This window comes from Mandrillus leucophaeus, unplaced genomic scaffold (assembly GCF_000951045.1).
Source record: "Mandrillus leucophaeus isolate KB7577 unplaced genomic scaffold, Mleu.le_1.0 Scaffold123, whole genome shotgun sequence".
Classification (NCBI taxonomy): Eukaryota; Metazoa; Chordata; class Mammalia; order Primates; family Cercopithecidae; genus Mandrillus; species Mandrillus leucophaeus.
The window spans coordinates 337259-360848 of record NW_012100654.1 but is presented as its reverse complement, the minus strand read 5'-3'; the positions used below and the strand labels follow the sequence as shown (position 1 = coordinate 360848).

The window sequence follows — 23590 nt, the reverse complement described above, 5'->3', positions numbered from 1 at the left end:
AAATATACACACAAATGCACACACACATACTCTGTATTCCTGTTATATGTTAGGCACTGGGTTAATTTCCTAATAAATGGAAATAAGAGACAGCTTCTGACCTTGAGAAGATGTGTTTATTAGGGGAATTAAAATTCCCAGAATTGACCACATAGTGTTGCAAGGGTCATCCCAGAAGGACAGGAAGACACTCGAGGAGCAAGGAGGCAGTACCACCTGACACTTCCTGGTAGGATGGGAATGAATTCTAAGAGGAGGTGACATGTGAGCTGGATCTTGAAGAATGAATAGAACTTGCCAGGTGGAGAGGTAGGGAGGAAGGATGCTGCAGATAGGGAGCACTCTTGAGCAAAGGCCACGCTTTGGGAGAGGATGAGGTCTTTGGCTGGATTATAGGAAGCTGCAGGGTGTGGCGGCGGGGAGGCCAGAGGGGCCAGTGTAGGTGCAGTTGTGGAATGACATCCTGGAAGCCTGATGGGGAGCTCTGTGGAGCGGTTTTCTGAATCTTGAAAGAGGTAAATGGGAGACAGCTGGACATTGATCACTAGGAAAATACTTCAGTGGCAAATCAAGAAGCTAAGGTCAAATCCTGCCACTGAAGATTTGGTAACAAGAGTGCTTCCCTCCCTGGACTTGCCCCTGTAACCTAAGGATCCACCAGGAGAGTAGCTGTCCTGTCCTGCTCTCCTAGTGGCAGAGGACTTTTGATCTCTCACTCTTTCATTCTCTTCAATGCCCAGATGCTCCAGGTAGCTGCCACCTTAGCTATGTGAACTGGATGCAGTTGGCTCTCCCTGTCCATGGGTTTCTGTATCTGCAGATCCAACCCACTATAGATCGAAGTCCACAGATACAGAGGGCTCACTGTACTATGTCATTTTATGTAAGAGACTTGAGCATCCACAGATTCTGACGTCCGTGGAGGGTCCTGGAACCAATACTCTGTGGTTGACTGTATCATGATTTTAAGATGTTCAAAGTTTTTGAATTGCAATTTTCTAAAATTATGAGGAAGATGGAGGATTGATTTTGGCTTTATTACAGCTGTAGCCTTTCTTCCTAACAGTCCTCTGCTACATTTTTATTGTCTTATTCCTCAGATCATAAACTCCTTAAGAATAAGAACTGTGGTATGATCATTTTGGTCTTTGCAGCGCTGAGCAAATTTTAGACAGGCAGTGAATGGTGATTAAATGGCACATCTTGAGTAGGTGAGGGTGTGGAGGTGTAACTGCTTTGAAGCCCTCTGTGCAGTCGTCTGTTATCTTTCCCTTGTGATCCCATCACAGTGCCCCCTTGCTAATAGTTGGAAGCAAGCACCCATCACAGCCTTTTATAGAAGGGGTGACAATTCAAAGGTCTGACCCTTTTCAAGCAATAAAACAAAACAAAGTTTAAAAAGGCTTTCATTATAATGATATCTGGGAGTCAACTAAAAAGTGATTTGTCTCCTCGTCAGAGTCTTACAGACTTTAGGTTTATCTTGCTTGGAACAAAGGAGAGAGTGGGCTTTGGGAACTCTGGTCTGAGATTATGAAGTATACTACCTGACATTCAGCCAAGGCAGTCCTGATATCTGGGTCTAGCTGTTTGGCACGGCTGTTTTAGAAGTTTAGTGACCTGGGGACTCTGGTGGCCTTGTTCCTTATACCTCCTCCAGTGTGAGTGTTATGTGGAGATCTGAAAATCCTGTGGAGATCTGCATTGCCTGTGCTCAGGTGACTGGTAAAAGGTATAAACTGGTAGAAAAATCATGACATCCATAGCCGCTTTCTTTGCTTCCTTGTTTTACTTTTTCATCTCTTCTTTTGTCTACTGAGCTTAGTCTCTTGATTAGATCAGAGGTTGACAAACATTTTCTGTAAAGAGCCAGATAGTAAATAATTTACTCTTTGCAGTCGCATGTGGTCTTTGCCACATATTCTTTGTTGTTGTTGTTGTTACAACCCTAAAAAATGTAAAAACCATTCTTAGCTCAGAGGCCATACAAAAAAAGGCTGTGTACTGGATTTGATTGGTCGACAAAAAACCCCTCCTGGACTAGACTATGCAGCTTCAGAGATTTTAATTTTTTAAGTCTCTCTGAGTACCCAGGTGTCTCAAGAAACTAGAGGTGGGAGCACTGGTGGTGGTCCAAGTTGCTTAATGGCTGTTATTTCTTGTGAGAGGTTTCTTGTCTTGGTATTTGACAGCCTCAGTCTTCTGATATGTAAAATGAGAATTTTTCTAGAGACAGCCTAGTAGGCTGTATGGGAAAAGTCACTAACTTCTGCTTTAATTCCTGATTCTTTTATCATTTGGCATTTTTTTATAGTTTCTGTTTCTCTGCTGAAATACCCCCAGCTCTTTACATGTGTTGCCCACCTGTAGATCCTCTAAACATAGTCTCGATTTGACAGTTCCAACACCTTGATCATCTCTAGGTTTGGTTCTGTTGACTATTTTCTCTCTTGATACTGGGTCACATTTGCTTGCAGTTATATGTGCTTTGTAGTTTTTGATTGGTGCTGGTCATCATATGCAGGAGACCAGTAGAAACTGAGGAAAATAGTGTTTATGCCCAGAAATGGCCACTCTCCTTCTTTTGACAGGCTATTAGTGTGGGAGGTTGAGTAGCCTAGTTGAGTAGAATATAGGCTGTAGTGTTGCCTCAGCTTCAGCCTTTTAATATGTGAGTGTGGGATCAAACCCATTCTGTTTGTCAGGGCTTAGGACCTGAGTACCTGAAGGGTTCGTCTAAGTTCTCCTGACTGGCCACCAGACTATTTTATGGGCCCTAATTGTCTTTGATTGAGGGTCCTTCCTTGTCCCTCCTGCAGCTGCAGACGACTGCTGCTTGGTGGTCAGTGGAAGGCCTGGAGTACCTATAGGCTTTCTCTCAGTTCTGCTGCTCTGCTCACAGACTTCAGCAGGCCCTGTGCACTGATGCCTTGGGTGAATATGTGGAGGGAAGGTGTCTCATTCAGTTCTCCTGCTTTATCTTTAAGAAAATAATTAGGAAAATTCTCATGACTGATACTAGAGTTAGTGCACCCTGTTTGTTGTCATCACCTTTAAAGCACCCTTCACACCCCAAAGAAAATGAGAAGGGCAAAGTGATGGGACTGACCTCACTCCTGCTCTGAATGTCCAGGCCTGCATGGCTGCTAATGTATAGGGCTAGTCCTTCCACAGGATATGTAGGGGTCCACACACTGGGTAGAAAGGGCTGTGCCACACAGCTGCCCATCTGCATGCCCCATTCACCTTCACATTTGCTCAAAGAACAAGGGTGGTGGGTTATAGTTTAGAGAATTGGAATAATTAATTGGAAGGGACACTGTGAGGCCTCCTGGGTTCCCACTTAACCTGGCCTTGGTGTTATATGATGTGACAAATATTGGAGAAAGGAAAACTGTAGATGAGCTTACACGAAAACTGGCTTAATCTTTTTAGTTGATCACACACCAAAAATGAACTTTGATTTATTTCCTGTATATTTTATCTAAACTGAGGGTGGAGGAAGGCTGTAGAAACCAGACATGGTGTTCAGTCATGGGACTGAGAGTCTGGCATCTGTGTCCAGGGATGGCCCTCTGTTCATCACTACTGCAGTAGTGATGTCTGCCTTGGCCGGGTTGTTGTGAGAGCCAAATGAGGAACAGATATGTACAATGCCTGGTGTCACAAAATGTTAGAAATGCTATCCTAGAGTGGTGTATTGAACAAACACGGGCTGTGAGGCTTCAGCTCTGTTCAGACGGCCCCCGTCACTGTGGTTCCTTCATGTTTCTATGATGCTTCCTTACCTGCAAGGCGAGGGGCAGGCAGTGCTGTGCGCTGTTAGGAAAGTTAGGATTTACTCTTCCTCCTTCACTTCCACCCATGTCTCCATGACAGAATTGTTGTGAACTGATTCTCAAAACAAATCAGTGATTTTTTTTTTTTCTTAAGGATGTGGAGTCAAGAAACAAGTGAGGTTCATGTATCTTCTGACTGGTTCTCTGGAGAGAGAGGCTGAATTCATTGGGGCAAGGGGGTCCTAGAAGCATTTTATTCATGGCCAGATGCCATGGGGCATCCCAGAGGTATGGTGTGGGTGTGGAATGAGGCTGTTCCGACTTAACCCTGCTGTTGAAAGACTCTTTTGCCTGTCTCACCTGGCTCTCTGTTCATCTCACTGCCTGGCTTCCACACCTGGCTGTGCATCTGGATCACCTGGGAACTTGTTAAAAATGCAGATAATTGGATCCGATACTGAAACAACTGGATTAGACTCTTGGATGGCTTGACCCTGGAATCTGTATTTCTAACAGCCTCCCATGTGATTCTGGTACAGCAAGCCCAAAGTCAGTGCCTGGACTGATGCCCAGAGCCATTGACCCCGGAGTGGTTTTTGGCCCTTTTTGCAGTCCAGTCACCCCAGGGATGTGAAGTGCTCCTTCCAGGGATGTGGCTCCCTGTGGTCCTCAAGCCAGGAGGCTGTACCTTTTGAAAAGTGCACCAGGTGATTCTGATAGCCTCCCCTGCTTTGTCTCCCTCTCCCTGATGCAGCTCCTGCCTAGATGAATAGCTTTGTCGGGCTTATTGACGTCTAAGAGAAACAGATGCTCTTTTCTCTGCCAGGGACTGCTAGAGAAGAGAATCTGCTGTCTGTGTTACCACTCCCTTGGTGAGGGATCCAGGCCATCTGGGTTCAGCATTTTAGGGGATGGTAGTAAGACCTCTGATCCCGAATCCAAAGGGATGGCTGTGGGATGCAGGTGATACCAAGTGGCACTCATTGCACTCAGCAATAGCTTAGCTTATGTGAGAACCCAGAGCCTCAATTCTTTGCAGCAGCGGTAGCCATAGCCCAGATCATACTGGAGGCATGCAGCAGAAGCAAAATAAACCTTCTCGAGGGCTTGTGGGACTCTCAGGAGGGCTGCTGCTGGTCTGGTTACTACTTACTGCTGCCAAGTGGGCGCAACAGACCTGTGGGCTGAGCTTCCAGTATCTCCCCTGAGAAGACTGTTGTGTTCTTGTTTCCTGTCCACTTCATTAGGTGCATTGTGATGGTATCCTGGTGTTATGATTTGAATATTTGTCCTCTTCAAAACTCATGTTGAAATTTAATCCCCAATGTGGCAGTATCGAGAGGTTACTGGGTCATGAGTGCTCTGCCATGATGAATGGATTGAATCCAGTTGTGGATTCACGAGTTGATGGATTAAGGAATTACCATGGGAGCAGGACTGGCAGCTTTGTAGGAAGAGGAAGGGAGACCTGAGAGAGCACACTCAGCCCCCTCGCCACATGATGCCATGCATCACCTCGGGACTTCTCAGAGAGTCCCAGCTAGCAAGAAGGTTCCCACCAGGTATAGCCCCATGACCTTGGACTTGTCAGCCTCTAGAACTATGAGAAATAAATTCTTTTTCTTTATCAATTACCCAGTTTCAGATACTCTGTTATAAGCAAGAGAAAATGGACTAAGATACTTAGGGTGGAAGAAATCCTATTTTTTCCTCAACTGTTTCATATATTTTTAACCACCAGATAGGTGGTGGTCACCCTGGTAGTGGGGAGAAGGACGACGGGGAAGATGTGGGGTTGGGTGGAGAGGTGTCTGGGGGAGGGTGTTCATCAGGACAGGTCGGCCTGTGTGGTGTCATTGAGCAAGGAGAAGGTGAAAGGCAGTCTTTAGCTGTTTTGAACCCTGTGGGGAGCTTGTGGACTTCTCCTCTTTAAAGAAAGCTGTTGCTCTGTGGACTGCTCAGATTCAAGTGTCGGGATTTCAGAATCTCACTGTTCTAGAATGGCCCTGCTGTAGGAAGGGGGAGCCCAACATTTTTTGAGTAGTAGGAGATGTGCATGTGTACTCTTTGTTTAAGAAGCTGGAAGGACATGTGGGTTTTGCAACCTGGGCTTATTTGGATTTTGTGGAGCCTCCCCCATCACCAAATCACAGGTCTGCAGATGCCTTCAGTTTTCTTTTCTCTGGCTATGGTGCCTGGCTCAGGCGACCTCTGCTATGTGCTGACAGAAGCTGGACATCCTCATTAGCTGCTAACTTTGTTAGGCAAATGGCTGATTGCGGTTCCATTCCTGGTGTCACTGCTTCTAATTAGCAGATCACATGTCTCTGAAAATGTCTGTTAGCACCCGGGATGAGCTAAAGAGGCTGACAGCTGGGGCTAGGGGCTGGAGAGAACTGCACAGAAGTGCTTTCTCTTCAGCCTCTTGAGGGTCCAGGCTGCCGACCTCAGCTAGGCTCCTTGGCCTCTGAGTGCCCACTGGAGCCCAAGGGAACAGAGCAGCAGGCTTCCTTGAAAATTGCACCAACTGGAGGGGTGATCTGAGCCATCTGGGAGTGGCATCGGAGCAGCAAGTGACACCCTTCCTGACTTCCTACTTTGTTCTTGAGAGAAGCCCAGGCCAGTCTGAGAGTTTTGGAGTTTCTTGTTTTGAACAGAGGTCTTACGTGGTCATGTGTGAAACCTGATTGGATTGGTGCCATCCCTCCTGACTTGCGTCAGATGATGTGCACTGGCAGTGAGGGCACAGGCAGTCAGAGGAAGCATCATCACCCCTTCTGCTTGCTCTATACCCGCTCCTCTTCCTTCAGGTCAGTTCCCACCAGCCCTGCCACTCTTCTGTGTGTGGATCAAGTGGGGCAGCCCTTACAGCCCTAGGACAACCTGACAGAAGTATATTTTCCTTTTCTCTCCTGCCAGAGTGAAATTGGGCTGGTGCCTTCCCACTTCTATGCACGCCTCTAGGACGCCAGCAGGGCTGGGGAGAGGGGAGGGTCTTGGTTATTTTAAGTCTATTTATGCAATTTATTCACATGGTTTTTGGGGAGCTACTATTATGCTTTTTCCTTTTTGTGGAAAAATGTTTTCAATTTGTCAATGAAGCAGATTGTGTTTGCCCTCTTGGGGAGATGCCGTCGCTGGTTACTGGCAAGGTATAGAATCGAAAAGGGTTATTTGGCTGAGAAACATCAACAAGTGTTTGCAGGTGAAAAGTCCCAGATTATTTCCCTTACCTTTTGTCTACTCGGTGGGTGAGCCGGGGCCCTATCTCCTGTGTGTTGGCTGTGAGCTGAGTGCTCTTGGGTAGACCAGTACATGCACCAGCTAGGAGGAGCTTTGGCTGTGAGTGATGGAAGCCCAGTTGGCAGTGGCTTAAAGTGGAAGTGTATTCTTCCCATGAACAAGATACCAGGGGCAGCCATCTCAGGTGGTTATGGTAGCTTCATGCCACAGAGGGATCCAGTCACCTCCTGTCCTTTTTTATCCCCCCCAAGACGGAGTCTCACTCTGACACCCAGGCTGGAGTGCAGTGGTGCAATCTCAGCTCACTGCAACCTCCACCTCCTGGGTCCAAGCGATTCTCCTGCCTCAGCCTCCCCAGTAGCTGGGACTACAGGCGTGTGCCCCCACACCCAGCTAATTTTTATCTTTTTAGTAGAGGCAGGGTTTCACCATGTTGGCCAGGCTGGGACCTCCTGTCTTTTTGACTGGCTGTCCTCAGTGCAGCTCTCCTCATGGTGGCAGAGGGCTGCTGTGCCTTCAACCATCACATCAGTTTTCCAGTCAAGAAGAAGGAAGGGCTGAGAGCCTTGTTCTAGTGAAGTTTTATTATTTTATGTGGGTGTGGGAGGGACACTCTTCCCTGGGAATTCTCATTGGCAGAACTGTGTTGCAGGGCCACCTCTAGCTACAAAAGGAGGGCTGGGATAGTGAGCAGTGTTACCTGGTCATGTGACTGCCCCAAACAAAATCAGGATTATGTTATTTAAGAAGAGGGAAGAGGGACTGAATGCTGGTCAGGTGGTGAGAGCACTTTCTGTAACCTCGTGGCTTAGAAGGAGCCCAGCGTCTGGACTTTGTTACACCTGGGCTCAGATCCCCCAGGTGCTGTCTCTGTGACCCTGGACTCATTATTTAACCAAGTCTCAGTTTCCTCACATGTCAAATGGCACACCTCTCCTAGAGTTGTTAGCATGCTTTCGTAATATGTGAGCAAAGCCTTCAGCACATGGTCTGGCACATGGAAGGTGGTCAGTACATTCTTTTCTTTCTGTTATGCCAAACTCCCCCAGAATGCACTAGGAGAGGAGCTGCACAGGTGACTAATAGAGTCTAAACGATAGAAGTGGGTAGTGATTTTCCACCGTGGCAAAGAAGGGATAGCGAACAGAGTGCTTTTGAGTGCAGGATCGCCGGCTGTTACCGGGTTGCTAATGTTCTAACCCTCCACCTTGGCTGGCTTCAGGCTTCAGAGGCCCCTGAGTACACCTCTCCCCGCCAGGTAGCCTTAATTCTAAAACAGACCTTCCAGATCCCGCTAGTTGTTCTTTCCTAACTCCCAAGGTTAATTTGTGCCTAGAGAGGAGATACAGCCATTCAGGGCTGCTGTCTCTGGGCTTGCATTCTTGCTGATGCCAGGACTGGCTTGTTTCGCTGACCTTGAGCTTGTGAGGGTGAGTGGGTAGGGAGCCCTGAGTGCTTGGCTCCCTGCCCACTTGGGTGTGTTCTTAGCAGAGTCAAGGCATTTCCCACCCCCTACACTTGGTGGTGTCTCCTCCTTCCTTATCAAATCTTGGCAAGGCTTCTCTGGAGGATTCTGGTACTCTCTTCTTGGCTATGACTTGGGTGGCTGGGCAGGGTGGCTAAGGGGTATTGCTGAGGAGAGTTAGAGGTGTGTGGCAAAGCCTTTTGCATGACACACATCAAGTAACAAAGCTCTGAGGCCGCTGGGACTAGACACACTGGGGGTGACAGTCTTTGTGGAAGGGCTTCTACTGAGAGCCTTTGCCCCTGCGCCCGTGCCCACAGGGAAGGGAGCACCTGCACATCAGCCTCGCACAGCGGGCACGGCCTGGGCAGCCTTGCTGGGAAAGTCATGACTTTCCTTTTCTTGATGCTGACTTCCTGCTCTCTTTCCTCTTCCCCAGTTGATTGAGTGCCTTCCCTAACACACACAGCCTCTGGTGCTTTTTTTCCCTTGTGTGTAGTGGTTCCCAAGAGGCCTGGCAGCCCTGCCCTGCCTCGGGCCTGCTCCTTTTCTACACCTCCCCTGGCAGCACTGGCGCTTGGTGTGCGAGTGCATCCAGTGCAGGATCCGCCCAAGAGCCTCTGTTCTTGGGGATCCCAGGTGTCAGACAATGTTGAACACGGGGCCCATTCTCTAGCTGACTGATCAGACATGATGTCGGCACCTTATCTTCATGCTGACACACACTGGACATTAATAGAAATACACCGCCATGTCACATGTGTGGAATTTCAAGCAGCCGGGAGGCGGGTACTTTCGATAGCCTATCGTGTGCTTAACCTCTTCCAAAGAGGTTTTTGATGGAAATGAGTAGGGCTGTTAACTCCCGGCAGCCTGGCATGTGGCAGGTTTTCTTTTTTTTTCCTTTCCCCTTCTTGATTGTTCGCAGTGCTTCCTTAATCTTCACTCTGGAGGAGTGGGCTTGGCCGCTTCAGGACATTTTATTTAATCTGTGACTGCACAGGCAGCTGCATGGTTGGCCTGGGTGCTGTGGGGCCGCAAGGTGGCCCGGGAGTACTTGGGGAGCCTCTCCTCAGCCTAAGTTGTCTGGCCCCGGGTTTTTTGCCCTGGTCTCAGCTTTCATGGCTGTCTACAGGGCTTTTGGGATCACTGGCTGCTTCTCTTCCGAGACAGCCTAAGCTTTTGGAGCTGTTTTTGTTTTTCCTGTCATCTCGTCTCCTTTCTCTCTCTCAGGAGCTGCTGGTGATGCCTCAGTTTCTCTAACTGAGGTCCAAAGCCCAGGAAAAGATCTTTACTCGGATGATCTGGGTCTTGGTGTGGTCTTTGTAGTCGTGTGTGACTTTGCAGTTATCATAAGAGAGACTTGTATTTGCAGCTCATTTCTGCTGCTTCTCTGGGATATCTCCATACACGTTCAGTTTTCCCAGCTGTAAAGTGAGATGATAATGCAATTCATAAGATTAGTATGGGGTTTCAGTGAGATAAAATTAAGTGCCTAGGAGAATGTCTAGACTGCAGTAGGCTCACAGCAGAAATTATACCTAAACATTTTCTTAGTGAGGCTAAAGGTGAAAAGCATTCATGGCCACTGGCTTCTGGATCACGCTTCTCAGTCTTCCTACTAGTAAGGCTGGTCTTTAACCTTATTCCAATTGGCATTTTCTTTCTGATAGCACTTCGTATATCAGAAATCTGCTTTACCACTGTCTTGGATTTCATCATGACTCAATTCTCAAGGCCCATCAGGTCTCGTGGCCTGACACGTCTCCCTGCCCTCAGGGTCAGTACTGACAGCTAGATATAGCCAGTACCTTCCTTCCCTTCATTTCCTTGGCATTCCTCCATGCCCACGTTGCTGGATTATAGCCTTGGGTAAACCCCACCAGCTGGTTTCTCTGCATCCGGGCCTGGGCTCCTGGGGGCCGCTAGAGGCTGGATGAATGGGTTCTTGTGCAGTTCGTGCTCTCTGACCTCCTGGGCATTACCCTCTCTGCTGCTGCCTTCCTCTTGCTGTGTTCCAGCAGCACCCTCCTGTGCCCTCCCCACATCCACTTGTGAGTTCTCTCCATCCTGGCCTCACCGCCCTCTCCTCCTTGCTTCCTGTCCTCCTAAAAGGGGCCTCTCTGCCAGTGACCTGGATCCTGGATCTAGCTCTTCCCCTCCTCTTAGAGCATGCTCTGTTACTTCCCCACTTTCTGCTCAGATCTCATTGTCTAAAACCAATAGCCCTTTCCCAAGCAGCCACTCTGGTTGTCTCCTGGCTCTTCCTTTTCCTTGCCATAGAGTGTCTTGGAATCATAGTGGTAAAGTCATAATCTTTATTCTCAAACTTATTACAATTTGGCGTGATCTCAGAAATTACCGTGATTGGCTGGGTGCGGTGGCTCACACCTGTAATCCCAGCACTTTGGGAAGCCGAGGCGGATGGATCATCTGAGGTCAGGAATTTGAGACCAGCCTGGGCAACACAGTGAAACCCCATCTCTACTAAAAATACAAAAATTAGCCGGGCATGGTGGTGTGCACCTGTAATCTCAGCTACTTGGGAGGCTGAGGCAGGAGACTTGCTTGAACCCGGGAGGTGGAGGTTGCAGTGAGCCGAGATTGTGCCACTGCACTCTTGTCTGGACGACAGCGCAAGACTCCATCTCAAAAAAAAAAAGAAAAAAGAAAAAGAAAAGAAAAGAAATTACCGTGATCTTCTTTCCAACAAATCTGCTAACTTTCCTTCTTCACATTTCCTTCAAGGGGTATTTATCACCAAGCAGCTACTCTTCCTTTAAATGTCCCTTGTATGAGCCTCTGTGCCTTAGCTCTCCTGCCCCCTTTCTGCATGCTCCATCTGTCCGTTCAACACATGTTCCCTGAGCAGGGCTGCAGCCTGGTCTGGACTGGCCATCCATAAGTGACCCGATCCTGACCCTGCTAGAGCCCCTGCTCCAGTTGGAGAAACAGATACCAAACAAGTAACTATTACCAGCTGAAATAAGCATACTGCTGTAGAGAGAGAGTGATAGTGGTGCCTTAATTTAGATTGAGGTCAGCTAATGCTTCTCTGTGGAGTGGACATTTGAGCTGCGACCTAGAGTGTAAGTGGGAAGGAGACAGAGTGAGGAGGAGGAGCTCTGCAGTTTGTGGGGAGTGCGCCCCGGACTGGGTGGTGGGGAGCTCAGTGAGTGAAAGCAGCTGCCAGCAAGAAGGGTGTGAACAGTGGGCGGGGACTCATGGGCACTTACAGAAACTGGGTTTGAGAAGCAGCGGGGAGTGTGTGAAAGGTTTTCATAGAAGTTCTGGGGAAGATGGCAGAGTGGGCAAGAGCAGAGGCAGGGAAATCAACAGGATTCCAAGAGCCCTTCAGAGAGATCATGGTGACCCAGACAAAGGACAGTGACAGTGTCTGGGGGAAGAATTATGTGTAGACAGAATTGATGCATTTGGTGAGGATGGGGCCTGTGGGGTGAGGAAGAAGGAAGCGTAGAGAATGACTCGGGTTTCTGGCCTGAGCCAGATGCCCTTTTTTGACAAGGAGATGCCTAGACTCCTCTCTGGCTTCCCTACCTCTGGGTCCTTCAATCAGTTATGGTCTAGATTGAGCTGCTGTAGCAGAGAGGCCCCCAGATACAGTGGCATACATAAGAAAGACTTGTTTCTCTTTCATGGAACTGTCTAAAGGTAGTCCAAGGCTAGTGGGAGCTCTGCCAGCCTCAGCAGCCTTGGATGCAAAGTGGTTGCTCCATTTCTCTCCAGTTCCTGAACAGTGTGAAGGGGACATGGGCCATGTGAGTGCATACCCATTTGGCTCTTTTATGGGCAAGACCAGAACTGGAGAGAAATGGAGCAACCACTTTGCTCCATTTGCCAATGATGGAACTGGGCTCCATCATTTCTAGACATATCTTGTTGGCTAGAAGATAGTCACATGACCACTGCTAGTGACAGGTTGTTTAGGAAATGTCTAGACAGTGTAGCTGGATGCCCAGCCAAAGCTCCATACCAAAGGAGGAGGAAAGAATGGCTATGGGGGGACAATTGGAAATCCACCACTGTTGTTTGTTGCCTCTTCGTTACCTCTTGAAAACTCCCACATCCACCTTGGCCCGATGTCTGTTCAGGGCTTCTGTTCTCTAGATACTGGTTGGCCGCACCTCTCTTGGTGCCTTCAGGGACCTCAAACTGAAGACGTCCAGTACAGAACCTGTCTTCTCTCCATACCTGGGCTTGAATCATTTACAAAACATTGAACAATTGGGATAGCTGCTCAATTCTCCATATTTAGCAGTGGAGGGGTCCTCGAGAAGGCACAATGCTGTTAATTCTGCCCAGACATTCATGGGGGTTGTTTCTGAGGAACAAGCAGGGAATATCCCACAGAGTTGTCTTTGACTATTTTCTCCTTGTGCTCACCTGGCCTTCCAGGCAGCTGACCTCAGGGCTTCCGCCGAGACCCCAGATGTGTGTGTCTCTGTTTGGAAGATGATCTGTCAAGATGCCACCCGCGGCAAAGCATACAGCTCTTCCCCTGGCTGGCTGTCCAAAGTATGGCCCTGGCCAGACCTCAGAGAGGGACAGTGTTTTCCACCAGATCAGACAGAATTGGAGAGAAGTGCTCCAGAGTTGGCGACTCCCTCCTGGGAGTTGCTTCAGGATGAGGACTGAGATGGAGGTTGAGCCATGTGGCCTTTGGTGCTAGAGACTCTGCTAGGGGCTGGCCCTGGCTAGGCATGGCTGCCTCTGGGCCTGAGTCTTGAGTGCCTGGACACCCCTGGCATGAGAGGCAAGTTCCCAGAGCTTTCTCCCAAACCTCCTTGTAAATGAACAGACCCACCTAGCTTTAATGCTAATTCCTTTTGCAATGAGCCTGGACTTCCTTGTTTCCCAGTTAAAGCCAGCCCATTAACACTGCCCCATCTGTCACCATAAATGGAAAGTTTTTCTAACAGGTGGACAGGCAGTTCTCCCATGCTAATGAGGAGTCGATGAAGTTCCTCCAGGGACTGACATTATGGCTATGGGCCCTGCCTTTGCTGTCTCCACAAGAAGGCACAGCTGAGCAAGGGCAGTTGGTGCCCTGTGCTGACCCCAGCATAGCCGTCTTGACCTCTTGAGGCTCTGGAAGGGTAGGAGAGAGAGGAGCAGTGGTAAGGCTTCTCATCTTTCTTGCCCTCTGGTTTTCCCTGGAGTCCCCACTGGTAGGACTGAAAAGGAATTTGTGTTTTTCTTTTGTGTCCAGGCCTTGCAGGGCATCTGGGGGACTGTTTTTTTTTTTTTTTTCTCTGGGCCTCTGGTCGCACTTCTTTTCCTCACTAAGAATTTGCCACCATGTGTGGTAGCTCATGCCTGTAATTCCAGCACTTTGGGAGGCAGAGGTAGGCTGATTGCTTGAGGCCACAAGTTCGAGACCAGCCTGGGCAACATGGCAAAACCGTGTCTCTACAAAAATTACAAAAATTAGCCAGGTGTGATGGTGCACACCTGTGGTCCCTGCTACTGGGGAAGCTGAGGCACGAGAATTGCTTGAGCCTTGGAGGTCGAGGTTGCAGTGAGCCAAGATCATGTCACTGCACTCTAGCCTGAGTGACCCTGTCTCAAAAAAAAAAAAAAAAAAAAATTGATGCCTCCATTGCCCTAACTTGATTTTTGTCTGCTCCCCTAGGGTAGCCAGATTCTGCTCCTTTGCTGGGGCCCTCTGGCCAGAGCAGACCTGGGTTTTTAGGGTTTTGGAGTGTGAGTTTTAGTATATGTGCTGCCGAAGCGAGCACGAGAGTGTGAGTTTTTTTTTTATTCTTCTTCTGTTATGTCTAGCAGCTAGGATTGGAGGCTGCGGTATGGTGTGAATTCAGGAGCCGGGTTGCCTGGGGTCAAATCCTGCTTCCCAGTTGTGCTTCCTGAGGAGGGCACTGAATCCTCTGTGGTCCCTGCTGGTGATGCTGTCTCCTCCCTGGATAGTCGTAAGACTTCTTGAGATAGGAGACAAGCTTAGAGCAGCACCAGGTGCACAGCACATGGAATGTGCTGTACTGCCCTCTGAGGTTTACCAGTTACGCCCCTCCAAGGCCCTGTACCCTGTCCACCTCCGGGACATGGCCTCATGCATAGTAAAATTCACTTATCTAATGGCCATGTAAAAATCACAGCTTTTAGGCCAGAGTCTTAGGATGAGGCCAGAGCTTAGAACCTGTGTGTGTGAGTAGGGGCACTCTAGGACTAGCATTTCGGAATTGGCATTCCTGTCCCATGCATTTCCTGTGCTTCACTGGGGACAGGCTCTGGGTGCAGGAGCTGTTTGGGCTTAGAAAAGGTGGGGAAGAAGGCTAGCCTCTGAGAATGCAACTGACTCCTTCCTATTTTTCATTTGTCACTGGTCCCCGGGAAATGGTTTTCTCCGGTAGTTTTGGTTATTGCCACAGCCTGAGAGAACCCCACTGTGCCGTGTGAATGAAGTCCTGGAACTGTTGGCAGGACTCTGGTCACAGCAGCCTCTCTTCTGGGATCCAGTCTCTTCCCGTTATGTGTGAGCAGAGCCCACTAGGTGGCAGGCCTGGGCCACTCGTTGACTGGAAGGACAGGCGTGCTGGGAGAAGGTCTTGGGCAGGGTGGGGAGAAGGCTCCTTCCCCCAATGTCATCCTCTGAGGGCCTGTAACCTGGTAACTTTGAGACTGATTAAATCTAGCTGAGGAGGCTGAAAGGCCCTCTACCCAAGGCCTGGTCTTTCATCTCCTGTCCTCTTTTTGTTAGGAGACCTGGCTTTTTGGTGTTATCTGACCTCCCTTTGTTGTGGCTACCCTCGGGAGGCAGGTGCAGATCACCAGCTTTGTACTGTCCTGTGGGGATTTAGCATCCCATTTTCCCCGCCCCTTTAGTGTGGCTTGCTGAGAAGGGCTCCCTTTTCTCTCACACTGTTCTCCTCCTCATCCAGAAAGTTACTGATGGCTTGGTTTGGATCCAGAAAATGTGGAGAAGGAGCAGTTGGGATTAGATGAGGAAGGAGAAATGTTGGGCTGGGCTAGGGCGTTGACTCCTCAACCCCAGCTACTTTGTTCCTAGACCTTGTAAGTCACATTGTCATTGCCAGGTGCCTGAGGTTAAGGCCAAATTAAGAACTGTGTCTGTGGACTGCTTCCCCAGCTGGCAGAGGGGTGGGGGATAGGAGGATTCCTTGCATTAGGCCTTCTCTTGGTAGCTGGTGGCACCCTTCAAGCGCCTTTTCCTTGGCTGCATTTTGCAAAACAAGCAGATTCTGACTTTCTTGTGAGCGGATGGACTGTCACACGATTTTGGCAGCCAAAGGGATTTTTTCAGGGCCCACGGAAGGGACGTGGAGCAAACAGCTAACATAGCAATGACTTGGACTTCCCATGGCAAGCAGCCATTGCATGAAGGAACCTCAAGTTGGCATCTGTATATGGCCATGCTTGCTTATTTCTATGAAGAAGCCAAGGTCCGTCAGCAGGAGCTGTGCAGTCCTTTTGCCCACCTGGAGGTTGAGGAGGAGGGGCACTGAGGCACTCATAGCTGGGTGCAGATCATTCCAAAGACATTCCAGGAGCATGCTGTAGCCCGCCTGCATGCCTGCCATAGCTCCAGCTTGTAAACCGGCCTTGGGGTGGAGTTCTCTGTAAACATTGGATGGGGCCTCTGTAGAACTGGCATCAACAGAGAGTTTGTCTCAACCTTATCGGGACCTTGGCTAGCATTCTCTTCCCAGATAAAGATCAGTGTCCTGCCTCTGTTCTTGCCTTCTCTTCATCTGTCCTTGCCCCCGTCTCTCTCTCTGGTGTACAGGCGCATTGCCCAGGGCTTCGTGGGCTGCCTTTCTGCAGCAGTGGGTGAAGAGAGGGCCCATGGGCTTCGTTCTTCCTGCTCTGTGGGCTGCAATGCTCCAGGAAGAGTCTGGGTGGCAGTGGGCACCGAGGGCTGTGGTGGGCATATGCTGAGCCTTGTTTGAAGTGGTACCACCTGAGAGGTACCAACACGTGGCCTGGAGAAGCTCAGTAGTACCTGCTTTCCCTGAGAGGGGTGGAGAGGAAAGGGATTGCCAGGCTTGAGTGTTTATTGGGAAGGTGATGTATAAATTACATGTGGAGGCGGGGGATCCTGTTAGAATATTCACATGCTTCCTTAGAGTCCCAACAGCACTGACATCCTTGTGACCCCGATCTGTAATCTCTGGTTTGTCCACATTAGTCCATAAAATAGTCATAGCAGTTAGAGCTACAGTTCTTTGGATCACAGTCTGAACTGCCTTGAGAGGAAGTAGCAGGTAATAGAAAAGGTTAAAAGAATCTCATCTGTGTTACTGAAACAAGTTGTATGACCTTGGTTAAGTGTCTCTGGGCATCACTTTCCACATCTGTAATACAGGGACAGCAATATTGACTTCACAGGGTTGTTGCAAGGATCGAGTGTAAATATCTTCAAAGTGCCTAGCTCAGTGCTTCACCTACCATAGGTCCTAGAAAGTAATCATTCCCTCCAGGAGATGGTGCCAGCAGCTGGCTGTGTCAGCACATGCTGCCCTTCAGCCCCTAAGCCATGTACCCAGCCCTTTGGGATCATGCAAATCTCCCTGTGGACATCTGTGCCAGAACACCCAGTGGCACCCCTTGTGGCTGAGCTCTTTCTAAGGTACCAGCTGTTGGCAGAGGAGCAAGCTGGGGTAAGGAGGCGAGCCTGTCCAGGAACATTCTTTCTTTTCCTCTCCAAAGCAGGCTGTGTCTAACAGCTCAGCTTCCGAAGTGAAAATCCAGTGTGCTCCTCCTAACTGGTTTTCAGGGGAGATTGATTTTTGCCAGTGTAACTGCTGCTAGGAACCCTGATGTCTCTCTCCTTAGGGATCATGTCCCTCCAGATGAATTTTGCTTTTAGCCCCCATCGAATCCACTTGCCACCTTTTCTAGCAGGACCTGGAGATGAAATGGTAGGCACCTTTGGTGCTTTGGCCTTTGGAGGCTGTCCCTCAGAACGTCTTCAGGCTAAGAAGCTGATGGGCAGGAAGGGCAGTGGCCACAAGGAGGGAGCGCAGCTGCTGCCAGTCTCCTGGGTCTGGCATCTTCCCGCTGGGGGCAATGAGTTGTCATATTCTAAAATCCTGGGGAAATGGGGAGTGTGGAGAGAATCCAAGCTCCTCGAGTACCTGAAGAACAATGGCCTGGAAAAGAGGAGGCCAGCTGTGTTCTGACTCTAGCGAGGGCAGAGGACAATGGATTGGGCATAAGCAATGCCAGACAAGAATGTGAGGAGGGAGAAGGGTTCAAAGAAATCAGAGTTGACAACTTTCCTCAGGACCTGTCCTGGATGGCAGGCAGCATCTTTGTCTTCAGTTGGGAGGAGAGGTACCAGGAACGATCAACACCTGGGAATGCGTTTTTGAGGTTTCTATGTCCATCTAGCTCAGCCCTGTCACTGTATAGGGCAGCCCAAGGCCCAGGGTGAGGCTAGGTGGCCCGTCCAAGAACCTGAGCGAATGCCCATGTCTGCAAGTCCCTGGGCATGTGTCCTGGGGCCCTGGGTAACATCCCTGGCTGGAGGGTCATCTCTGAGGCTCTGCAGCACAGCAGGTATGAGGAAGTGTCTTCTACACTGTTTCTTGAAATCCTGTCGTTTCACCAGGCTCCCCAGAGAGTCTGCAATATATCTGTATTTCAGTCACTGTAGTTCTCTTTTTGGCAGCCCGATTATTTAGGCCTGACAGGTAGGCACAACTGTCTCATTAAATGCAGATATATTTGTGTGACTTAAAAAAATGGAACATTCCATTAGTCTAAAAAAAGATACCAGTGGCTCCCCTTTTATTCATAAACTCAATGTATCAAAATTTGTGGTCATTAAATTTATGAGATGGGAATGAAGTCATGGCTTGTACCTTCTTATTGTGAAATACCCAGGTGTTGGTGGCGCTATTATCTATGTGTGTGTGCACACGCCTGTGCATGTGTGTGTGTGTGTGTGTAGACACAGCCATTCCTTATGCTGCTATCCTGGATCAGGTGCTTTGTGTAGGTTTTCTCATTTGATTCTCACAGTGCCTCTTTAGGTAGGGGTAGTGTTGCCCCTTTTTGCAGATGACTTTGAGGTTCTGGGAGGTTAGTAAACTGTCCAGGGCCATACACTGGGTCTGTGCAGGGCTCGGAGAGAATCCCTGTTGCAGCAGCTGGTTGTCTGTGGGTACTGGTGCTAGAGAGCCTGATGGACATTGCAGCTGGAACACAGGACAGAGTTTCCCACTATGGTCATGATTCCTTTTTTTTTTTGAGACGGAGTCTTGCTCTGTCGCCCAGGCTGGAGTGCAGTGGCTGAATCTCAGCTCACTGCAAGCTCCGCCTCCCGGGTTTACGCTATTCTCCTGCCTCAGCCTCCCGAGTAGCTGGGACTATAGGCGCCCGCCACCTTGCCCGGCTAGTTTTTTGTTTTTTTTTTTTTTTTTAGTAGAGACGGGGTTTCATCGGGTTATCCAGGATGGTCTCGATCTCCTGACCTCGTGATCTGCCCGTCTCAGCCTCCCAAAGTGCTGGGATTTCAGGCTTGAGCCACCGCGCCCGGCCTGTGGTCATGATTCTTTACCAGCCGCTCTGCCCACCTCTACCTTGGACCCATAGCTTAGAATCTGGTGCTTGGGAAGGTAGAGAGAGGAAATAGAGATTGCAGAAGCCTCTTGAGTGATTCTGTAAAATACACCCACTATTGAGAATTAATGGTTTTTGTAAAAGGAGAAAGATAAATGTTACTAAAATGCTTCTCCTTTGTCTCCAATAGAGCTGCCTGGGGAACCACAGGCTGCTGGAGAGCCTGGCCTCCTGAAGGGAGGGTGTCCGCTTGTTTCTCACCCCAGCTGGACCATGGAGAGCTTTTTCCATTGTGATATACATGCTGTATGCTGTAAGGCAGGGGGGAAGTGGAATGTGTAGCTCACCAGTGTTTTTCAGGATTGCTTCTCTTTATAAATCCAGGTCTCCCTACTCTGTCATACCCACACCATAGGCTGATGGTCCTGGATAACCTGGAGCAAATTACCAACACTCTGTGGCTACAGTTTCCTCAGTTGTAGTATCAAGCAGCCTCACGGGGCATGAGGACTAAATGGGAAATCTTTCATTTACCTGTTCATTCAACAGGTATTTATTGAAGATTCTGTGCACCACGCTCTGTTCCAGGCATTGGGGATACAGCAGAGCAGAACAAAGCTCTTACCCTTTAGCACTTGTGTACTAGTTGTATGGAATGTAAGGATGGAAAGATAGTAAACAAGTAGATAATAGGTCAGTGGTAAGTATGAGTGGTTAACCTTAGTCTGGTTATCTACTTGTGTCTTGTTAATTAAGGCAGGAATCACGTCCTGTATGTTTGTTTTCACCTGTGTCCTCATGCACTTGTAAATTAACTGGTGGTATTACAGATTTCTACCTCTTCCTCCTTTCTTTTTTAGCATAGGGAAGAAAGCCTGAACAACCACACACGTATTTGTTTTTCTTGATAAAATCGCAGGTTGCATGGGTTGAGCCCCCCAAATCTAAAAATCTGCTGTCTAGAATGCTCCCAAATTCAAAACTTTGCAAGTGCTGACATGACACTCAGAGGAAATGCCCTTTGGAGCATTTTGGATTTTGGGTTTTCGGATATGGGATGTTCAACGTAAGATTAGTGCAAATATTCAGAAATCACAGAAAATTCAAAGTGTGAAACACTTTGGTCCCAAGCATTTCAGATAAGGGAAACTGACCCTGTACTTAGGGACTTTGTCATCCTGTCTGAAAGAAGTCTACGGGAAAATCCTTAACAACACTAAAGCAGTGATGAGGTAGTGGTGGGGCAAGGGGGCTGAAAAGGAAGAGGGAAAATATTGCTCTGGAAAGACAACTTTAAAAGTAAAGGGCTTTGTTTATGGTGTATAGATCATTGGGAAAGTAGAGAAAGTGAACACAGACTTCTTCAGCAAGCTCAAACTGGTGCCAGGAGGCATTTTGCAAAGACTGAAGAATAGGAAATGCCACTTTTGCTTATTGCATAGATATCTTGAGGTAGGTACCATGAGGTGGTACAGGTTAGAAATCTAAGCCAGTTTCAAGAAAACTGGTGTGAAGTAAACTTAATACCTTCTGGACAAGTAGGCCCCAGAAACGAGTAAGGCATTGTAAGAAAACACAGCAGGGATTGGTGAGCACCTGAGCACCGCAGAGCTCTGGGAGTATGAGCCCAGGGGTGCCCAGCTGCCAACAGGGGTATCTATGTGAATTTTTGGGTGTCAGCAACTAATTCAGACTTTAAAAAAGAAGAGGGAGGAGGAGGAGGAAGAATAAGAAGAAACTGCTATGGTATAAATAAAACAAATCTGAAGGCTCAATGTGATCCAGTGCCCTACCAGATGATAAACTGGTTTGGATGAACCCACTCTCAGGTCTTTTGGTAGAAGGCAGGTTTTTGGTAAGTTTTTGAGCTGGAATTTAGTAGCAGATGAACTCTTGGGCAAGCCCTCTGTGGCCCAATGATAACCTTCAGTTTGCATCTGTGAAAGAGGCCACTACCAGCTGCTCCATGTCTGTGGAGAGCTTTGAAATCTTGATTAAAAGTCCCCAGCTAAATAGAGAAGGTGCTTCTGGTGTATTGACAATCTTTCTGTGGCCATCAGCACCCATCAGTAGGTCCCGCCTCCAGCATCCCTTCCAGCCTGTAGCTGTGTCTGCTATTTTTAGCTCTTCTGCAACTCCATTAACCATATCCACCTCCTCATGCCACTTGTCTGTATGTTTAATTATGTAAATGGCATTACAAATCACAGTGGTGTTGAACTACATCTCATTTCTCACAGCAAATCAAAGCATGTTACACTGTGTCTTTTTGGCCATTCGTTCAGTCTGAAGGTAGACACAGTGGAGGGTGATTGCTTTCTTCTTGTGAGGAAGATGAGTTGGGAAAATGGATGTTTTGGTAAAAGTGATTTCATGGGATGCATGTGGGATCGCACTAAGCGGTTGACTTTTTGTTCTTTTAACTTAAGATAATGTCTATTAAGCCAGTTCTTTGCTGTCCTATTTTTAGCCACTCTCAAGTTTGTAGGTGAGCAAGAAGCTGTGTGCAGTCTCTGAACTATAGGAGGAGGACGAATGGAGCCAGTAAGACTTTCCTTTGCCAGGTCACTTGTAGGAGGGATGCGTCTGAGACCGCCCTGTGTCCTCCTCTCTCATTACCTCAGTGCCGGAATGCGTTCTTTTAGAAAGCCACCCCTTCTGTCTACCCTGCGTCACTTATGTTGTAATTGAAGCTCATTTCCTTTTGACGGATGTTCAGTAAAGAATAAATGGTCAATACCCTTCCTGGAATAAGTCTTCACTTTTTGTGCTCTGCTTTGGATCGCATCTGTGGGCCCTGTGTGCTTTCTCACTCTCCGCTACCTCTTGCTCTCAGCTCACCAGCGTGGTCAGGTCTGCCTGTTCTCGCCAGTCCAGTCCTGTGGCCTCCTGCAGCCCTGCCACCTTCTACCAGCAGCTCTCATTTCTCATTGCCTGTTCATTTGTGGTGTTCTTGTAATCCAGTGGTTAGCCCTACTACTCTTCTGAAATGATTCACTCAGATCCTTTCCTGCCTTCCAAAGCCAGAGTGTTCTCTAGGCCTCACTCTACCTGTATTGTTATTGAGTCATGTAAGAGTTACTTGGATATATTGTAATTTCATCCATAAATACTTGAGTATGCATCTCATCCCCTTAAGAACAAGAACATTCTCCTGTCTCACCACAATAAGATGATTGTACTTTCTACCTAACATATAGGCTACATTCAGTTTACCTTGTTGTCCCAATCAAGTCTTTTGTAGTGGTCTTTTGGAATTCCAAGATTCAGTCAAGTACATTCATTTCTTATAGTTGCTGTGTCTCTCTTGCATGCTTTAATTGAGTAGAACAGTTTTCCCAGCCCTTATTTAGTCTTTTATGACATTGACGTTGAAGATCCCAGCTAGACTGTCTCTACAAAACCACTTGGATTTCTCTGATCTTTTCTTCATGATGAGGTTCAGGTTAAATATTTTGGTCAAATAGGTGATACTGGGTGCCTTTGTGCTCTTCTCACTGTATCGCATCAGGAGGTACATGATGGCAGCTACTCTCACTCTTGGCACTATTAAATTTGATTACTTGGTTAAGGTGGTTTATAACACATTTTGCTATGGTAAGGGTCTGTTCTTGTATTACTGTGATGAAATACCTGAGGCTGGGTAATTTATAAAGAAGAGGTTTAATGGGCTCAGGGTTCTGAAGACTGTACAGGAAGCATGGCACTAGCATCGGCTCACTTTTGGAGAGGCCTCAGGAAGCTTTTACTTATGGTGGGAAGGCAAAGCGGGAGCAGGCATTTCACATGGTGAGAACAGGAGCAAGGGCTGCGGAGGTGCCACACACTTAAACAACTAGATCTTGTGAAAACTTGCTCACTATGGTGAGGACAGCACCAAGCCACGAAGGATGTGCCCCATGACCCAAACACCTCCCATCAGGCCCCACGTCCCACTGGGGATTACATTTCCACATGAGATTTGGGTGGGGACAAATGCCCAAACTATATCAGGTACCTGTTCCTTTTTGAAATTAGTAAGTAATCTTTGTGTTGATGCTTTTCTAGTGTGTGGGATATCCTGTTTCCAGCCTTTCATTTAATAATTTTCTGCCCATTGATGATTCTTGATTTTTTTTTCAGTTCTTCTATTGTGGTAAAATGTATATAAAGTAAAATTTGCCATTTAAATCATTTTTAAGTATACAATTCATTGGCTTTAATTATACTCACAATGTTGTGCAACCATCACCACTCTCCTTTTCCAGAACTTTTTCATCATTCCAACATGAAACTGTACCCATCAAACAAAAATTCCCCATTTCCCATATCTTCAGTCCTGTCAACTACTGCATTCTACTCCGTCTCTATGAATTTCACTACTCTAGGGACCTTATATGAGTGGAATCATAACAGTATTTGTCCTTTTGTAACTGGCTTATTTCACTTAATATAATGCCTTCAAGGTTTATCTGTGTTATAGCATGTGTCAGAATTTCTTTCCTTTTTAAAGCTAAACAATAGTCCATTGTATGGACAGGCCACATTTATTCATCTGTTG

At 47.9% G+C, this 23590-nt stretch overlaps 1 protein-coding gene across 3 annotated transcripts in view; it reads left to right on the top strand.

Moving 5' to 3' along the window:
- The window catches only part of CHCHD6 (coiled-coil-helix-coiled-coil-helix domain containing 6), a 245131-nt gene that overhangs the window by 38497 nt on the left and 183044 nt on the right, over positions 1-23590 (top strand). The window lies entirely within an intron of this gene.